The sequence below is a fragment of the Stenella coeruleoalba genome (genome assembly GCF_951394435.1).
Source record: "Stenella coeruleoalba genome assembly, chromosome: 3".
NCBI classification, from domain to species: Eukaryota; Metazoa; Chordata; class Mammalia; order Artiodactyla; family Delphinidae; genus Stenella; species Stenella coeruleoalba.
The window spans coordinates 11,253,422-11,265,577 of record NC_137148.1 but is presented as its reverse complement, the minus strand read 5'-3'; positions in this window follow the sequence as shown (position 1 = coordinate 11,265,577).

The window sequence follows — 12,156 nt, the reverse complement described above, 5'->3', positions numbered from 1 at the left end:
CACATCAGAGTCTCAAGAGTCCTCTTGTATTTCCAATTTTGCCCTTGCAGTTCTTCCACTGCCATGAGAAGTTGCCATGACTGGCTTACTGGAGGAGAGACCATGTGGGGCAGAGCTAAGTCACCCAAGAGCCAGCCAGCCATCACGTGTGCAAACCCAGCCAAGATCAGCAGAGCTACTTGGGCTAGTCACAGCTGACTCCATACATATGAGCAATGAACAGTTACTGTTTAAACTAGTGATGTTTTGTATTGTTGGTTATCTATTACTATTGTAGTAATACATAACAAATAAACCATAAGATGGATGGGGATTACAATAGGACAACAGTGAAAATATTTGCCTATTTGAGGTCGAGTAGAGGAAAGTATGGATTTATACTTAAAAATTAATTGTATCACTCCTCTGGTATGAATATACACAATTAGCTAGTTTAGTAACAACATCAGGGAAAATAGATTCCATCTAACTTTAACTTAGTGTTCCTGGAGTTTCAAATCTTAAAGTCTTTCTTACAAGAAATTGCATATTATCACTTAATTACTTCTGTTGGGATTTACCCTTTGCCCAGGTTCTCACTTCAGTACCAATAAAACACTTTTACCAGAAACCATTTATCCGTTTTCTTGTTAATTGAAAAGAATCTCTTGGTTTCCATTTTTTCACTTTCATTAAAGTTCCCTACCCCCATTTTTTTCACACACTGCATCAGAGTCCCAACAGGAAAAAGATGACACACACAAGTTAGTATACTTTGGAGAGGGTTTAATAAACGGACCCGCTACATAGGTTTGGTAATGTACAGAACTTAATGCTAGAAATACCTTGCTCCTCTAAGCTGAAGGAGTGAGATAGTTCTTCCTGAAAACTGAAAGGACACAAAGCTTGCGGGTAGGGATCTGTGAGGATAAAAATCCCAAGCTCACTCCCCTTCTCCAGTCTTCTTCCAGGAATCTCTATTAGCCAAAACCAATGTGGCCAAAGAAGTCCGTTAAGGCATTTGATAGAGGCAAGCTTCAGAAACCAAGGTGGAGAAGGATGCAAGTTAATCTGGAGGGGCTACTACGAGCATCACAGCACATATGCCTCACGGGCTTTATCAATAAACCTCTTTTCTGCATAGCAAAGCAGGATTTCTGGAAACCCTGGATACCCATCTTCAGTACATTGACTTACTAGGTTCTGAATCATTACTGCCTAGATGTAAGATAATTAACATTATATGTTAAATTCATAGTATGCCTTTTGTTGTCAAAACATTTCTTATCTCCCTAAGAATCCCAGGCCCAACTACTGCTTCCTAACCTAGGTAACCTACTAGCAACAGAGGCCAATGCTGAAACGTGACATTGCACTACCAGCTGCTTGCTGGTAAATTGATTACACCGTGTTGCTGTGCTTCTTCTATCTTGGAAGCAGCAGCCATTGATCTTTGCCGGAAATAACACATTTCCAGCTACCAGTTTGCTTTTTCTGCCTGTAAGGCCTCTACCTGCACCACTATACAAGGCTTACAAAGGGACTGATTCACTGGTACAGAATTCATTATACCTCCTTCCTTCCCTTCTTTCTTTCTTTTCTTCCTTCCTTACAGTATAAAGGAAATAGATGCCAGCCTAGCGAGAATTTGTCATCCTCCCCCTGTCCTGGCACCAAGCTTAAATGTGTAGCATTCTTTTAAGGCAACTTTCAGGGAAGTTGTTTTTTTCGTGCTTCCAAACCATACAATCTATTTATTACTATTCAAGTATTTAATTTATTATAAATTGAAATATGAGAAGCGTTAGTATTTTTCCTTGAAGCAAGGAAAAACTAGGATATACATCATGCCCTAAAATTGTTAATAGGGTCACAGAAAACTGAGGCATCCTGTTTGGGACTCTGACATGCACATGGAAAACATGCAAATGTTTTAAAAGGATCCTTTCCAAACTCTACTCCATTATCTCTCTCTAGAAGGAGGTTCTGTTCGTAATAACTTATGTCTTTCAAAATATTTTGTAGAATTTTTAATCAAATAACTAATTAGTATTTATTTTGGGATCATGTCAGTGTTCAATGTAGACGGAAGGGTATGCTATGATTTTATTTACTTTCTTTTTCAATATTTTCTTTTTTTGACATAAAATTTCTTTTTCTAACTTACATCATTTTTTATGTACCTATTCTTATCTATCTTATATATCTATCTTATATCTATCTTATATCTATCTTATATAAAATCTGTCATGTTCCAGTTTATACTTTTTCCTCCAGATAGTCAAACATAGCAGATAAAATTTTAAAGCCTTTTCCCCCTTGGAGAACTTCTCCTGGAACACTCTAGTCTCCTAATTACATCTAGACTGGTTTCTCTTGAGGAATGCTGTCAAGTTGTTATCCTAGATCTCTTTTTTGCCACTTTGCTTTGTTAAATCTTTTGTTGCTAGATTATCAATCTTCCATTTCCTTTTCTGCTTCTCTTCAATTGATTTGTAATATGACATGCATGGAAAGTAAATAGTTTGCATTTTTGAATTGTTAAGTCTTTATTATTTTCTCAACTTTCAAGGCAGCAATTTCCAGAAGGGACTGGGCAGTCCAATATATCTATATGAGAATTTTCTATCACTTCCTCTATTTTTAGGTGCATAGCTCATCTACACATTCCTTGGAACTGACCCCTTCCAAAGGCCTCCAGTACTGGCCTCAAATGTACTTTAAGTAAGTTATCTCTGAAAAGTTCACCATTTTATCAGCTTTCTGCCTTTCAAATATTTGCCAACATATTTTGTTCACTGATGTTTTTGCTCCATTCTTTTCATTTTGGACTTATATATTGTAGTTATTAAACTATCATTTTAGAAGTTTTTAGAGTCAGAAGATACGCGTGTCCACTATCTGCTGTGTTTAACTAGAAATTTTTCTTTAATTTTTATAGATTTTCTTCTATACATTTATCAAGGTATACATTTTCCCATCTCTGAAGAGGCGTGCGTTACACAGAATCAAAAACATAAATAATGATCACAAGCTCATAGACTGTTAGTGGTCAAAGAGGTCTTACAGATTTCTGTAAGATTGCACATGGTACAATCCGTGTATTTTTCAAAGGGTAAACAGGACAATTTCATGCAGATAATGAATAGCAAAGCTGGGAGTAAAACACATGTATTCTGACCTGTTCTTTCTATTCTTTGTGCTTTTTTCCTCTGATCAAACTTTTTTGAGGACCAGGTATTATAACACTATATGCTGAGGATAAAAGTTTGGGTAAGAAATTGTATCTAGGAAATGCAACCTTTATTGAGCCATGGTAAAGAGGGATATTTGAAATTTCTAAAAGCATTTTAATACTATAATTTTGTGTATGGAAAACTTAAATTGTTTTCCTAATACAAATAACAGAAAGTAAAGCTTGATAGACATTCTTGTCTGGTTGGGAGACACAAAGCAATAATTTGTAACTGGCATCTTCATTATAATTGTCAGAATATCAAGGCATTGTTAGAGGGGAGCTGAGATGTTTAATTTATCACAAAGAAGGTAGATGAAAGTGTTGAGAAACAATCCTAGATATAATGTTCAGGTTTTTAAAAATCATTCTCCTGTTCTTCTCTTTAACTAGCTAGGCAAAGCGTTCTTGTCTGAAATAAAAGTTGGTTTTCTAGTCTCTAAAATACTCTCGGGTGTCCTACATTATTTTGCCTCAAGATTTCTGTAATAGGATGCCAGATTCTAGCCACAGGACTCTCTTTACTAATCACAGATTGTTTTACTTTCTGGTTAACTCCAGAACAACTTCCAGACCCAGTCACTCTTTGTTTCAGTGATATTGGTGAGCTATGTTTTCATTCTCTTTGGCAGCTGTGTTCCTTCCACTGAATTAGTGTTTTCTGTGGACTGTGGAAATAAGAAGGGTATTTTAAAATGCCTTCATAAGAAAAGCCCCCTTTTACTAGAGGGCATAATTGGGTGAGCCTGCAGTGTAAAGTCTATGCCCCTTTCTCCTCAGTATCACTGAATAATATTTCCCAGAGAAAAGTCTCTCAGGCTAATGCTACCTAGTTGTTTCATGCTGAATGGCAGGTGAGGTACATTAGGCACTTTGTATTAAGTTTAGGATCCAGAATATGATTTTGTTAAGGAGGGAGCAAAGAAGATGTATGAGATAGAGGCAATTTTTATTATGACTGAACAGAGACTAGGTGTTTACTTATTTATTATTTGTTTTCTTAATTTTTTATTGGAGTATAGTTGCTTTACAATGTTGTATTAGGTTCTTGTTGTACAGCAAAGTGAATCAGTCATAGGTATACATATATCCACCCTTTTTTAGATTTCCTTCCCATTTAGGTCACCATAGAGCTTTGAGTAGAGTTCCTTGTCCCTGTGCTATACAGTAGGTCCTCATTAGTTATCTATTTTACACTTAGTAGTGTATATATGTCAGTCCCAATCTCCCAATTCACCCTACCCGCTCTTTCCCCCTTGGTAACGATAAGTTTTTTCTCTACATCTGTGACTCTATTTCTGCTTTTCAAATAAGTTCATCTCTACCATTTTTCTAGAGTCCACATATAAATGATATCATACGATATTTGTTTTTCTCTTTCTGACTTACTTCACTCTGTATGATAATCTCTAGGTCCATCCACATCTCTGCAAATTACACTATTTTATTCCTTTTTATGAGTATTACTTGTATTGGAAAAGAAAAAATAATGAATGATTTGGCAGTTATTGAACTGATTTGTGCTTTTATTTGTGATTTCTATACTTAGGTTTAAACAATCGGATTATCCTGGTGTCTCAGTAAATCAAACTATATATATAAATAAATTTGCTTTCATAACCCAAACACTTTATGCTCTTCTTCAAGTGCAGTAGCAGGATACTTGTTATGCCTTACTTCTTCTCAATTCTGGGGAAAAAAGTGACTGCCTTGCAAGTTGGCTTCCTGAGAGTGTCTGCCAATGGAAAGCGAAACAAAGGAAAGAGAGGAAGCAGGAGGACATTTGATCTTGCTTCTGGCGGTGCCATTAGCATTGTCAGAAGCAGTGCCCCCACATTGTGACCTGCAGGGTCGCCAGTGGTGCCTCTAGTGGCAAAGGTGGCAACAGTAGTGGCTGTAGCTTCCCAGCCTGAAAAATACAACTTTTTTTTTTTAACATCTTTATTGGCGTATAATTGCTTTACAACGTTGTGTTAGATTCTGCTGTATAACAAAGTGAATCAGCTATACATATACATATATCCCCATATCCCCTCCCTCTTGCATCTCCCTCCCACCCTCCCTATCCCACCCCAAAGAAGACATTGTATTCAAACATTTTAAAAAAGTGGTCCAATGCATCACTCCTTGCAGGAATTGAAATTTGTCTCTGTCAGGGGCCATTTTTAAAAAAACAGCAGTGCTTAAAAATGATAATCAAATATCAAAACTCACAAGAAGAGCTCATTCCTTTTTAGTTTATGCTTTTCTTATAAAGATGGAGAACGTGGTATAAAATAAAGGATGGTTGTGAGTGGAATATCTTTTGCTATATCAAATTATCTTAATCCCCCTTGAAAGTATAACCTCGTATTTCTCCACCAACCCCTTGTTTTCTGCTTTGAATGGGAAAATTATGAACTCTATGTATGTAGGACAGGGTGATATTAGCAGAGATCCAGTTCTTCTTCCTATCGTAATGTATGTGGAATTTAGATTACCCTAAAACTAATGTTTGCATATTACACAATGCGTTGTCAGTTGAAGGATTTTAAAATGAAAATTCCTAAAACATTTTAAGCCCACGGAGCAAACTGAAATGCCAGATTGCTGAGAAGGTGAGGGTAGGCAACAATTTAGAACTTTCTAAGACAGAAATCGATGTAGGTAAAAAAAAAATTAGATAAAAGTCGTATTGGTTCCCTTATTGCTACTCTCAAAAATGTCCACAAATTTAGAGGCTTAAAACAATACACTTTTATTATCTTCGGTTTTGGAGGTCAGAAATCCAAAATGAGTTTCACTGAATTAAAATCAAGACGTTGGTAGACTTCCCAGAAGCTCTAGTAAAGAAAGACATTTTCTTGCCTTTTCCAACTTCTAGAAACCATAGCCATTCCTTGGCCCCTTCATCCATCTTCAGAGCCAGCACCATAGGTAGCATCTTCTCTCCTCTTGGACCTCCTGTACCCCCCTCATGAGCATTGTTGAGATTACATTGGGCCCACCCAGATAATCCAGGATAATCTCCTCATCTCAGGATTCTTAATCACATCTGCAAAGTCCCTTTTTCCACATAAAGTAACATATTCACAGGTTCCAGGGATTAGAATGTTGAAATACTCATGTTTTCTCTAAAACATTATATGTTAACCAAAAACTAAATCAGATAATAAAAATATTTTTAAGAAATAGAAAATTTCCAGGGTCCAGATAGTATCCAATTATTTGCTATTATTTAAATGTTTCCGTATTTTATGTTTCTACATGTTACACATTATGCATTAATTAGTAATATGTGGTTTTTTGGAAATTTGTGTGTATAATGGGCCAAATCCTATGATAATGCACATTCACTCAGTTGCTTTACACCCAATGGAATTTTAATCTATGAAATCACACAGTTGTAACCCAGGAAATTTATCTGACAGCATTATCCCTTGGATGATAAGCAGAATTCTTACTAAAATATAATACTTTCTTAATTCTAGCTTTATAAATGTTCTTAGAGTAATCTAGTTTATACCATGGTAATAAACATCACGGTACTCTGTATAGTTTAACACAGTAGAAATTTATTCCTTGTTTTTGTCAAGTCCATTATGGTCTGGAAATTCTCTAGGACATCTATCTGCTGTGTTGATCTAGAGGCACCTCCATTCCAATATTTGCTTCCTTGATGTTATAGGCTGAATGTGTGTGTCCACCCCGATTCGTGTGGAAGCCCTACCCCGCAATGTGATAGTATTTGGAGGTAAAGCCTTTGGGAGGTAATTAGGTTTAGATGAGGTCATGAGGGTGGGGTCCCGTAATGGGGTTTGTGCCCTTATAGCAAGAGGGAGAGAGAGCAGAGCTCCTTCACTCTGCCATGTGAAGACACAGGAAGAAGGTGACCATCTTCAAGCTAGGAAGAGCACCCTAACCAAGAATGTGACCGTGATAGTTCCCTGATCTTGGACTCACAGCTTCCAGAACTGCGAGCAGTAAACATTTGTTTAAGCCACCCAGTCTGTGATATTCTCTTTTAGTCAAGCCAGCTAAGACTCTTGGTCATTGGAGTGGTGAAAAAGAGCACGAGGAATCATGTATTGGTACTTCCTTTCTGTTTTGTATTTCTTTGAGTAGAACTAGCCAAATAGTCATGCCTTGCCGAAAGTGGACACATTCCATGTGCTGAGAATTCAAGGAAAACAGATATACAGGGAACACGGGTCATGTTGCCATATTTGCTCAAACTGAAAATGTCGAAGCTAGGATCACAATAACAACCTTTTGTAGTTTTCAGGTGGTATGAAAATGGAAACTACTGTCAAAAGGTCACTTGTAAGACTGAAAATAGCTTTTGTTGAAAAGATAATGCCTGTATGGTATTAGTTTCTTGGGACTGCTGTAACAAATAACCATAAACTCGGTGGCTCAACACAACAGGCATTTATTCTCTCAGAGTTCTGGAGGCCAGAGGTCTGAAATCCAGCAATTGGAGGGTCATATTTCTTCCAAACACTTTGGGGGAGAATCTTTCCTCGTCCCTCGTAGCTCTGGGAGCTCCAGCGTTCCTTGGCTTGTGGCTGCGTAACTCTACCTCTATCTTCACATGGCCCCTCCTCAGTGTGTATCTCTTCTCTCTTCTGTCTCGTAGAAGAGCACGTATTAGAATAAGGACCTACCCAGATAATCCTGAATGATCTCATCTGGAGATCCTTAATTTAATTATATCCACAAAGAACCTTGTCCCCAATAAGGTCACATTCACAGATTTTGAGTGGACAAATCTTTTTGGGGAGGTGGGGGTGGCATCATTTAATCCACTGTAGTTACAGAACTAAGGTCTTTTAAACAATGTTTCAAGGACATTGGTCATCTATAGGACATGTCATCAATTACGGTCATCTCATACACTGGACAGATGTGTTAGCTTGCCAGTCCTTGTCTTAAATAAGACTTATATAGCAAATTTGCCCATCCTCAATTATACTTGGACAAATGATTATTGACCTCCCAGAGCTGAATTGTCACTGCCTATCATACGTTTGTATAAGACACTATACAGACATAAGCCTTTAAAAGTCCAAACTGAGAAAGAAATTGAGAGTATTAATAATGTTATTTTAATAAACCTTTTGAGTGTCATTCAGAAAGCACTAGGCTAAGCACCTAGGACATAGATAAAAGTGAGAATTTATCCCTTCCTTACATATTTGAAAGAATTCTTAGAGAGATGCCCTGTCATGTACCTATATTTTTTTAAAAAAGAAAAAAAATATAGCAGGAAAGTTCAAAATGAAATATGCCTATCATTTATTTCCTATTTCTGAAAAATGACCAAGTATAATTTATCCTGAGAAGACTCTAAGAGATCAGAGGAAATAAATTAGAAAATTTTTACTCTATCTTGAATATACAAGGAAAAGTTTTTACTAATTACAGTAAAATTACTAAAGAACTTGGACTTGTTACCTTTTTCTTTTTGATAGACCAGCAAGAATTTTATTTAAAAACTCTTAATGACTAAATTAACGTCACTATTTTGGGAAGTAAAAGTGACATTTCTAATTATTGTGTCAGGTTTCTCTTCTAAAACTAGGTTTATAAATTAGGTAAATTTGAAATAAATGTATTTATATCAATAAGTTCCCAGGAAATAAAACGCATAGCTGATGAAATATCCATAAAATTTTTGAGTCATTCAAAAAAGTCTTATTTTCTTTTTTAGATATTGGTCATAATAATTCTTTCTTACCTCAATGATTATTCAGATCTCTACATTCCTATTTATATGAGATAAAGGTAAATGCCCGGAAAGATATGTAACTCACAAGACTATGCAATGGCTCTGAAAAGTCTTGGGAACATTTTAGCCAGTCCTAGTGTCTTCAATTTACAGGAACCAACCTGCAGTTTATTCAGGGCATGGGGTTCTTGAGGTTCTGGGCTAGTGAAGATTTTGTTTTAGACTTTTTCTGCTGAGGGAGTAGAGCAGACAACAACTGGGCCTTAACTGTATCCCCTCACCCTATGAGTCTGCTGCCGCCTGACTTCCAGCACCTGCTCTTTCTGTCTGAATAGTGACTATGGCTGTAGAAGAGCCCTTTGGCTTGCGTGCATCTGGCTGGATGTGCCATAGTCACAGCCCAGGAGCAGTGACTGACAGAAGGTAGTGTAACTCCCCCGGCTCTCTCACTCTGCCCCAAATTTTCTCAGTGGGATTAAGTTCCAGTAACCCACTGTGGGAGCTGGCTTTAAAACATACCCTTTATTGGCTCTTTCCTTGCTTCTCTGATTTGCTTCTCCCCCCACTGGCGTTTTTCTTACTTTTCAAAAAGTTGACATGTGGTCAAAACTTTGTCTCAGGTACTGCTTTTGGGTGAATTTAAAAAGATCCATGGGCGCTTCCCTGGTGGCACAGTGGTTGAGAGTCCGCTTGCCGATGCAGGGGACGCGGATTCGTGCCCCAGTCCGGGAAGATCCCACATGCCGTGGAGCAGCTGGGCCCGTGAGCCATGGCCGCTGAGCCTGCGCGTCCAGAGCCTGTGCTCCGCACGGGAGAGGCCACAACAGTGAGAGGCCCGCATACCGCAAAAAAAAAAAAAAAGATCCATGAAGGTGAATTCAATCTCTTCTCTGCCTAAGAAGAAAGGCCCAGTTTTGCCCGGAATTTTAAATCAAAGGATTGCCAGATGATTCATGTTGAGGAGCTCAGACATTACTTGAATTAAATACAGGATTTTTTCTCCAGGATTAAAAATTGGTCTAAGAATCAGACACTTAGAATTTTAGAGCTGGAAAGTGATAGAGATCTTATAATTCTGTATTGAAATCCGATTATTTTATACTCAAGGATATTGTATTGCAGGGAAGCCAGTGGTAGGAAGTAGTTAGCAACAAGTCAGAATAAGAATTGAGAAAAATTGATTTCAGACCTCATAGACCAAAGATTTCAAACTTCCTACCAGTTTATTTCTTGGATAACTATGTCTAATAATTGTACCTGAAAGTTCATCAGACCCCCAAATTCAACAGGTTGAGCCAATCATCTGATCCAGCCACACCTTCTCTTATGCTTCTCGTCACTCTCTCTGTATCCATCTAATGTCTCTCCCCACTGTCACTGTCTAGATGAGGCACTAGCAAGCCTCCTGATAGGTCTTCTTATTTCCTGCCTTGCCCCCTCCAATAGATACTACAAAAAAGCCAGGGGTCAACCTTTATGATATTTCCTCTTAATACCCTTCACTGGTTGTCCAATAGCTTCAGATAAAACACCAAAATCCTTAGCATGGGGGTCAAGAAATGTTTTTTCCTCATTTTTTTGATTGTTAATACATGTACGTGTAAAGGGTTAAATGATACCCATGAGAGGGACAGAAGAAAACAGAAGGAGAAGGGCTAACTGCAAGAGAGAAATCCTTGAAAAAGCTAGAAGATAAAGGATACAGACAATATCAATGGATGAAGCTTGGGGAAGTGGTGTGTTTTAAAAGGAGTGAAGGTAGAGAGAATAGACAGAGTTATTTGGGTAAAAGCTTTACCGTGGGAAGTCCTGGAACATGACAATTCTTGCTCACCTTCGGCATTTTGCCCACGCTGTTCCAAATGCTTGAGAAAAGATCCACCTTTGCTTCACCCAGATAATTCCAACTAATTTCTTTCTGATCTCAGAGTTGGTTGTATTTCTCCCCGACAACCGTTTCTGACCTTCAAAATGTGTGAGCCCTTATCCCTGTATGCACCATGACACATCTGTACCAAATGTATGATATTGTAATTTTTTGCTGACTTCTCTGTCTCTCTCACTGGGAGTACTCAGTTCTATCTGTAAGGATCATGCCCTTCTTACCATTTGTATTACTAGTGTGTGACATGTGGTGAATACAACAGAAGTGTAGCTGTTGATTGATTTACTACATTAGGTAACAAAAGAGATGTGGGTGCTTGGTGGAAATAAGGGTGGTAACGAATGCTTGTCCTAAATTTTACTTACAAGATAAAGATTGGCAGTAAATGAGAGGAGAGAGAGGAAGGAAGATATGTAAAAGAGAAATCAACAAAAGATTTTCCAATGTAACTTCCTTTCCAATATGGCTTCCAGGTCATACGCTGATACTCTGTCTCCATTCCAAGAACATACCATTAGAAGAAATTTTGACTGTATCAGAATGGGCCTTAGGAGGTGGGAGTGGTTCCTCTTCTAATTACACCCTTGAAAGTTTAATTATGCAAAGCAATTTTCCTCTAGAAAGGCAGCTGAGCTAGTTCAGCTGTCCTAACATGGTCTTTTGACCTCAGCCTCTGTGCAACTGCTTGGAACGTTTTGGTTTTTAATTACTAGGCATAGAAACATGTACTAGATTGTGATGAGGTTTGCCAAGAATTGCAGTAGACAACAGAAACCCAGATCTTTCCCCAGTGGTCTGTACAAAGCAGCTGGGCTCAATTTTTCTATTTCAAGTTAGTCATGCCTGCAATTGCTCTATGATTCTACGTGTGATTCTTCTTCCTTGTCAGAATTTCCCTTTAGAGCTCCCATCAGAATGCTCAAACTAGTAAATTTGTGGCGATTGTTCTTTGGTTTGTTTTGAAATGGCAGGAATTATGAAAGCCATTCAAACTCTCTGGTTATTTTTCCTTCCTAGTACTTAGTCTTCCTAACTTGTACAACAATTGAACTTGAGGGTTCAAGTCATGGAACCTCTGTCATGCTCAAGTATTCTTGAAGTGGATGATATCTATTATCGGAATCTCATACTGCTTTCATATTTTACTCTATATATTGAGTTGTCGGTTATCACCTCTTTTTATACCCAAATGGCTGCATGTCTACCTTTTAAAATGCCTGATAATCCTGAGAAAGCAAACACAACCCATTCTCAATGTTTTAACATAAAAGCAAGACATAGAAATGACCTTTCAAGTCACTCTCTCTACCCCATTGCCAACTCACAATACAGTCCCCAGGGAAATGA